At 35.0% G+C, this 9049-nt stretch overlaps 1 long non-coding RNA gene across 7 annotated transcripts; it reads left to right on the top strand.

The window, feature by feature from the left end:
• The first annotated feature begins 1488 nt into the window (after positions 1-1488).
• On the top strand, positions 1489-8687 carry LOC126617757 (uncharacterized). 7 transcript variants are annotated; one of them, XR_007621513.1, is made up of 7 exons: positions 1489-1536; positions 1759-2065; positions 2165-2475; positions 2723-2825; positions 2906-2986; positions 8248-8405; positions 8502-8687. It is a non-coding gene; the product is annotated as an uncharacterized LOC126617757 (long non-coding RNA). The 7 variants fall into 7 exon arrangements; XR_007621517.1 differs by having other exon boundaries at positions 1759-2286; positions 2417-2475; XR_007621516.1 differs by having other exon boundaries at positions 1759-2286; positions 2414-2475.
• Positions 8688-9049: the final 362 nt, after the last annotated feature.

Here is a 9049-nt window from a genome sequence, read left to right as displayed (position 1 = left end):
TCTAGCGAAGGTTTTAGTGCCACTGGTTAGAGGAGAGGTGGTAGATTTTCAGGAGGTCCTAGATTCCAGAGGCAGGGAAATGCTGGAAGAGGAAGTGCTCATTTGTGTCGCAGATGTAATAAAAGGCATTTTGGGGAGTGTAGGAGAGGCAGCAGTGGATGTTTTACTTATGTGCAGATGGGATATAGAGCTATAAATTGTCTCCAGAGTCAGCAGAGGCCCTAGCAGCCTCTTATGCCACCACCAGCGCCGATCCAGAAAGTTCTGGGGTCTGCTAGTTATGGTCAGATGGGTCGAGGTGGTGCTTACCATTATTAGGGTGATGCCACTCCTTATGCTTCAGGGCAGTATCAGTATTCATAGGATCCTTATTACCATAATGGGTATTCTCAGTATCCTGGAAGGTATACACCGTATCCTCCCATTCTAGCTGGTAAATCTTAGTGGTACCAAGGAGGACAACCCCAGCAAGTAGAGATTGCTTCCAGTAGTGCAAGATCTTCAAAACAATCTGGTCAGCCAAGTCAGGGATGAGGTGTGCAGGGACGAGGTAATCAAGCTAGTAGTGGTCGTGGGGGATGACCGCAAGCCCAGGGACTTATTAATAATATCTCTTTGCAAGATGCTCAGAATCATCCAGACTTTATCATGGGTACGTTAAACATTCTTGGTCACTTTTCTAGAGTTTTAATTGATTATGGTGTTATGTATTCTGTCATTTCTCATACATTTGCTCAAGTGACACAACCTCATCCTACACCTCTAGTGTATGACTTAAGTTTGCCATGCCTAGAGGGGAGAGATGTTATGTTGATTGTGTATATCCAGGATGTCCAGTGATGTTAGAGGATGTGGTTATGCCAGCTAATCTTATCCCGTTAAATATTGTTGATTTTGATGTAATCTTAGGCACATATTGGTTGCATTATAATCATGCCAAGATAGATTGCTACGGGAAAACAGTTGCTTTCCATCGTCCTGAATTACCTGAAGTTACTTTTGTGGGTGAACGTAGTGGGGTGAGGCACGGTGTTATTTCTGCTGTAAGAGCAAAAAGGTTGTTATCGAAAGGTTGCCAGGGATATTTAGCTCATGTAGTGCTGAATGATGTTGCTTCTAGTACTGTGGAAGATGTTCGAGTGGTCAGGCATTTTCCTGATGTATTCCTTGATGATTTACTTGGATTACCGCCAGACCGAGATGTGGAGTTCACTAATGATTTGCTTCCAGATACGAATCCTATATCTTTGACTCCATATAGAATGGCTCCTGCTGAATTGAGGGAATTGAAAGTCCAGTTGTAGGAATTAATCGGTAAAAGTTTTATTCATCCTAATAATTCACCCTGGGGAGCTCCAGTTTTGTATGTAAGAAAGAAAGACGGGACTTTGAGGCTATGTATTGATTATAGGCAATTAAATTGGGTAAAAATTAAAAATCGTTATCCATTGCCGCATATAGATGATTTGTTTGATCAGCTTCGAGGTGACATTGCATGTATCATCAAATCTCTCACCTTCTTTTCCTTTTTTTGGGGTATGATCTTAAATTCGGATGTATTTCCAAATATTTGTTTTTTTACTTTTCAATGGAGGAGTCTAACCCCACTTCTAACATGTACTTTTCATTCTCTCTTTTTGTGATTTTTCCAATTGTTCTGTCAATCCTTTAATTGCAGCAAAAAATTGTGCATGTACAGTTTTTTTTTTCTTATTTTTTTTTCCTTTTTAATCTTACCACTTCGCTTTTCTGTCATAGACAAGGGACTTGGAGAAGCAGTTGATGTTGATCCACCACAAAGACGTACACATGCCTCTAAATAAACAGCCCAGACTGGCTTACGCCAACGACGATTGTGCTGACGACAGAGATTTAGCCGGCAAAGGCGGTCAGGCTTCCAAGGAAATCAGATATAGGCTATACCATGTGTAAAATTCATGGAAACACAATTACATTGCATCCATGCCTATTTCTTGCGAGAAGATTGACATAGTTTAATTAGATTAAGACTGAAATAGTTTGCTTAACCAGATTTGAAAAATCCCACACGTTACTGATGTAAGATGTACGTCAGTTATGTTTTTATTTATGAATTCCTTTCTAAATGAGGAGATTTGGTAAATTTCAAATGCCTGTGACAGTTCTTGTTTTATTTGTCTCTCAGAAAAAACAATCCAACAAGGAACACTGCCCAAAGATTGAAGGGAGGAATTTGTTAACTGTTGTTGATCTTAATTTTACCTTCACACTCCATCTCATCTTTCTCTTTTTTCAGTATCTAATTGGGTAATTTTCAAACCTTTTGCACAAATTTTTCAGTTCTAATAGGTAATTCTTCACTTTTATGTCTTTCAAACATTCTAATTTTTCTTATGACCATAGCCCCTAATTATTGTTAAAAAATGGTTTGAAGAAGCATGGTTTTGCAATTTATGACTCCGGCTACGAGGAAGATTTTTCACAGTGGTCAGGATGGTAAATATTTATAAATGTCTAATTTTATTCATATGTATATTCTTTTTCATTTGTATTTATTTTTCATGTGCAAAAGCAAACGTACATGCATAGGCATGATATGTGCTTTTTCTTCTTTGATTTACTTTTATAGTTATTGAGATTTGGTTAATAATTAAATTGAAATTGATATTCTACACTTTAGTCCATTTTTTATGCTATTGTATAGAAATATAATCATGCGAACTTAAACTTTAAATTGTACCAGTTTCAGGCTTTACAACATTTCAAGCACACTCCTAAAGTCGGGAATTCTCCCTCTCCGTGTCTCCTTTCTCTCGAATGTTTGATTGGTATTTTATTTTTATGAGGTATTCCATTTTGGTTTTTGCATCAATCAAATTGTTTCATTGAAAAAATCAGCTAATGATGTGTGGTTTCTTTGTGGAAGGTGTCCAATCAATTGCTACAAATACATGGAGAGGGAAGCAGATAAAGAGAGGTCAGAAATATTCTTGCAGGCAATCAATTGGTATGCAGTTTGAAACTAATTGCTCCATTCTCTGTTTTGGTTGTTTTATCTTTTTTTTTGGCTCCATTCTCAATCTTCATTTTCTGTAAGTCATTTTTTTATGGCACTTATGCAATGCATGTAGGAAGACAAATATTTCCTTATGTGATCTTCTTGTAAAGTGCGAAAAACGAAATATGTTATCCTATGTCTTTAATGAAATTACTATCTAAAGGTTGTTCATTATTCTCAAGGATGTGTGTGCATATGTTATTCTTTGTTTTTGTTAGTATATCGAGAAAAAAATTTAGTAATCATTTTTAAAGGCGTGGACATTTTTGTCACAACAACAGCTAATTATGTTGCTCTTTTAAGACTTGGAAAATGGAAACCTCCCTTTTATATTTGTCCTTCTTCCATCATCGGTTTCATTTATGGAGGTTTTTCCAATTAATATAAAGTTTGTTACATGAGATTTTTGAAATTCATACTAGATTGGTTGTTAATGTTTTAGAGCACTTTTTAGAATTGTATGCTCTCCTCTCTAATCCAAATTGAGAGCTCATATCAAAGATTATGGAAAAGAAGGGTTAATTGCGTTTTCTATTTAATATTTTCTGCCAATGAACAAGGGACCCATATTATACAATAAATGAGTTATTATGTACCACGTTCTATGAACATGGGTTGATTTGTTTTAGATTTTGGTAACAATAACATATTTATATAGCTCAACATGGCAACGAAATCATAATAAGGAATTTTACATTTGATATTATCTTGATTGAGCTTTTGGATTCAATCTAATTTGATACGACTATTTCATTTCTTACTTTTTGTCTACATATGTACATTTTAATTACTACTTACTTTATGCAATGTACACTTCAACTTATATTCTCATTTCAATGATTCGTTTTGATGTGAAAATTAACTTGACACACAAATTAAATCCTATTAAACATGTAATTGTAGTATTAAGCAAGTAGGGATCGTTCTAGACCAGGGATTAACTAGGGCTGCTAATCAACACACATATGACTCAAAAATACCAAACTAGACTTAGAAACACTCAACTAGACTCAAAAACACAAAACTAGACACTTAAGACTTAAAACTGACTCAAACTACTCAAAACAGCTAAACTAAGTTAAAAAGACTCAAAACAGACTCTAGGGACTATTCGGACGAATTTAAGACTAGTAGGACTCAAAACACTAAATTGGACAGATTTAAGTACTTTTCTAACTAATCTAAGACACTAAATCACTAAATTAAAAGGGGGATTGATTTGGACGAAATTTAACTAAACTAAACAGATTGCAAAACAAAGTAAACTAGGTATGAAATCAGGTGAATTGAAGGGTGAAATAGGCTAGTTAGAGGGTCCTTCTCCACACATGACATATGCAAACAAACCAATTTCCAGTTATTATTCCTTTAAACCATGAATGACAACACCCCAAGTTAACCGTGACAGCACAAATTAACCATCAGATTTTCCTTATTTCATTGAATTGGACGGGATACACATCACAACCAAATTATCAATCTCAAGTCCCCTAACTATGAAAAGCATGATAGAAAACATATCAAAGGTCATTAAGTTCTTTGAAAATCATAAGCATTGACGAGACATTCGTAACTATGAAAAGCATGATACTCCTGCCAAGGATTTACTTAACACGATCGTGACTAGCAACCTCCACAACTTGTGAATATAAGTTCATAACGATTAGGTGAAACTCCCTTATACTCTAGCATCATATTCATGCATGCAAATTAAGTGTCAACCCTCAATTAACACACATAAACAAGTTTTAATAACTTAGATAAGCAAATCACATTCAAGACTCAAGAAACAATAACTAGATGTAATCAATTCATATAAAGCATATAATCATGGCTTCGAATTCACCTATAACTAAAAAGAAATTAGTTCCTCATATCTTTGAAAACATAACACCAAATTAAAACAAACATTGAACTAAAACTAAGGATAGAATACACCTAGAAACGTCCATCAATCCAAGCTTGAATGGTAGGGCACGACTCCAAGGGTCTCATCTCCTTCCTTCCTTGCAAATCTGCGCATAAGTATGTATTTTCTGATGTTTTGGCTCTTGTATGTGTGGTGCACGAAATTGTGGTGGATGGTGTGGTGATTTGATGGTAGAGGGTGGTGAATCTAAAATAGGCGCATAATGATGTATTTATAGGGCTAGGTGCGGCACAATCCCTAAGGATTAGGATAGGTTTCTGAAATCAAAGTGGGACAAGGTTTGTGTAACCAAAACCCAAGTGGAATGGGTTAAAACAATCAAAAACCAAAGGGGATTAGGTTAGAAAGGTGTGGCACAAATTCTTGCAAGGAAAGGGATAAATTTGGCCTAATTCAAGAGGGAAAAGGATTAGGGTTGTAGGTTCTAGAGCTTCTAGAAGAGGGGGAGGCGCCAGATTTGTAGGGACTTTTAGAAATGATGTTTCAGCACCAATTTAGAGGTTCTAGAAGGATAAGGGTGCGGCATAAATGTAGGGAAAGGATAGGCCTTTTAGAAATCAGATATTTAGGTCCTCTTGGAACTAGATTTAAGGCATAAATTGATTTAGATAAGATAGGATTGATAGGAGCATATTTATGCGACTTAGTTAGCTTGTTTTCTTGCATTTTCATAGTTTGTTTGTGTTTATTATAGTGTTTTAAGCTATTTTCGTGTGTTTGTAGGTCCATATGACAAAGTTGGCAAGAAAGTGCAATTTGGAGCATTTTGAGGCAGTTTTGGGCACCAAATGGATAGCTTATGAATGGAGCAAGATGGATGGACGAATTTGAAGTTCAAGAGGCTAGGAATGTGCTGAAAAGAGTGAAGAAATAAATCCAAGTCAAGGAAGATAAGAAATCAGCTCAAAAGAAGGAACATTATCCAAAATCTTATCCAACCTTATCTTATTTTAATTTTATCCTAATCCTATCCTAACTTAATTCCAGTTGCAAAGGGGATTTATTTTCAAATTAAAACACATTAAAATAGGTTACTAGAAACCCTTATCCACTCCTACAAAGGTGTTGCACCTTATCCCTTGTTTTTCTAGGAAATCAGCCACAAAACAAGCTTTCTAGAAGGCCTTATCTCCTCTCCTAAAAATCTGGCGCCCCAAACCTTTCTAGAAGTTCTAGAAACCTGATTCTATTCTCCCTATTTCATTTGGATTTCTGACTTCTAGAACCTTTTCCTTCAAGGATTGTGTATTCATTTCCTATACAAATTAGGCCTTTAAATCCTTTTCCTTTGCTACATAGGGGTTGCGAATTTCAGCCTATAAATACCATCCTTTGCTGCACCATTTAGTGACCACCCTCTACCATATTTTCACTACACCATTCACCCAAACATCCCTCTTGTGCCGTGAGTTTGCAAAGGAGAAGGAAGGAGACTCTTGGAGCCGTGCATGCCATTCAAGGAGCTTGGATTGTTGGAGCGTTTCTAGGTGTTTTCTATCTTTATGTCAATGTTTAAATTTATTTATCTTTGTTTATTTGCGAACATGAGGAACTAATTTCTTTGTAGTTAGAGGAGAATTCAAAGCCATGATCATATGTTTTATATGACTTGATTTCCTCCAGTTATGATTTCATAAATCGTGAATGTGGTTTACTTATCTATTTGATTGAGAACATGTTTATGTATGTTGATTGAGGGTCGACACTTAGTTTGCATGCATGAATTTGATGCTAGAGTATAAGGGAATTTCACCTAATCGTTATGAACTTATATTCATAAGTAGTAAAAGTCGCTAGTCACGATTGTGTTAAGTAAATCCTTGGCAAGAGTAACATACGTATTCCATAGTTATGAATGCCTCATCAATGCTTATGATTTCCATTGAACTTAATGATCTTTGATATGTGTCTCTATCATGCGTATTCCATAGTTAGGGTCCTTGATAAGAATAATTTGGTTGTAATGCGTATTCCATTTTATTCAATGAATCTAGGGAAATCTGAGAATTAATTGGTGCAATCTAGTTAATTTGGGGCATTGTCATTCATGGTTTGTTGAAAGAGTAACTGGAAATTGAGTCGTATGCATATGTTTCATGTGTGGAGAAGGAACCCTCTAACTAGCCTTTCTATTTCATCAATTTCGTGTTTTTGTTAAGTTTGTTTTCAAAGTTTATGTTTTAACTTTCAATTTCGTCAAAACAAAATCCCCATTCATTAAGTCTTGTTTTTAGAGTCAAAACCTGTTTTCTTTTGGTCTTTTGAGTCTTTTAAGTTCTATTTTCGTCCAAATCACTTATTAGGTCTAGAATTGAGTCTTTTTTTATTGTTTCTTGCTGTTTTGAGTGTTTTGAGTTAGTTTTGAGTCTATAGAGTCTAGTTTAGTGTTTTTGAGTCTTATTTGTGTTGATTAGCATCCCTAGTTAATCCCCGGTCTAGAACGATCCCTACTTGCATCATTACTGCAATTGTCATCAATAGGGTTTAATTTGTGTGTCAAGTTCATTTTCACATCAAGGATAAGACTAGATTAGGAGATGATAAGATAAGATTGGATAAGGTTTTGGATAATGTTCATTCTTTTTAGCTGATTCCTTATCTTCTTTGTCTTGGATTTATTTTCTTCATCTTTTCAGCACATTCCTAGCCTCTTGAACTTCAAATTCGTCCATCTATCTTGCTCCACCCATAAGCTATCCATTTGATTGCCAAAATTGCCTCAAAATGCTCCAAATTGCATTTTCTTGCCAACTTTGTCATTTGGACCTACAAACACACGAAAATAGCTTAAATCACTATAATAAACACAAACTAACTACGAAAATGTAAGAAAACAAGCTAACTAAGTCGCATAAAGATGCTCCCATCATGTTTGCAGCCATGATAAAAGTACTAAAGTTGTGGGAGCATTGAAATTACGGAAGAGCTTGCAGGTGGAATTAATGGGAAAGTTTAACACATATTTAATTAGCAGCTTTTAATAAGATAAAGTGTTCAAGGAGATGTGATTTAAGTGAGCTGTATTTTGTGGTATTTTAAGGACAAGATGATACAAATAAATTCTTGCTCAGCTTATTGTCATCAATTAATTGTTTAGTTTTTTTATCAAACACTATTATTTGGTTCCTTGCTGTATTTCTTCCTTTATTCTTCGTCAACATCTTCAAACGTGTTTTTGCATGCAAAGAGCTTTTTGTTTATTACGCATTTTACACACAACTTAGTTATGTTCTATTTCCTTTTTATTTATAAGTGTGTGTTCTATTTTATTTTTATGAAGTGGTATGAGAAAGAAAACAACTAACACAACACATCTTAAGAGGAGCGTAGCACCCGTGATTAAAGAAAATGCCTATCACATGCGGATCTTTTTCCAGCTAATTATAGTATACAAATAAGTCTTACTTCATTCCAGCTAATTATGGTGATTCCTAATAGGTAACAACTTTATTAACGATAACCGTCTAGTATGCATTTCTCACTTATCAATTAACTCTTTTTATTTGATTTTTAATTTCTCACTATCGTTTTTAGATTGGCAATGAAAATTTGAAGCATCAATCAGGAACAAATGGGTGGAAATTGCAGCATTGATGTCAATATGTAAACTTTCTTTTCAAAAGAAATAGTGCAATATAGACTTTATGGGTATTGTGAATAATGTACATATTGTGATGTAGGTTTTATATTTTGACATTTAAGTTGTTTTGTGTTTTTCTATGAGTACTTAATGTTTTTATCTACTCTTTTTTTATTTACATCTACTTACTATTGTTCATGGACTTTAGGTAGGAACTTGAATCCAAAATCCCATGTTGTTTGACAATTGCATGAATAACATTGAAATCATTACTTTATGCAAAGTGAAAACGAAAAACATGACAACTTTTTAGGACGTGCATGGTAAAGAAAAAGTTCCTCTTTGCACAATACATGTAAAATATATCTTGACAATTACAATGGAAAAAAAAATAACACAATACACCTTTAGGGGCGCATAGCGCCCGTGATGCAAAAATGCCTCTCGCACCCACGTTAGTGCGTGCAGAGAGGCTAGTTTTAGGATAATGTTAGGGAGACCA

This window comes from Malus sylvestris, chromosome 4 (assembly GCF_916048215.2).
Source record: "Malus sylvestris chromosome 4, drMalSylv7.2, whole genome shotgun sequence".
NCBI classification, from domain to species: Eukaryota; Viridiplantae; Streptophyta; class Magnoliopsida; order Rosales; family Rosaceae; genus Malus; species Malus sylvestris.
This window is presented reverse-complemented; position numbering and strand designations above follow the sequence as displayed.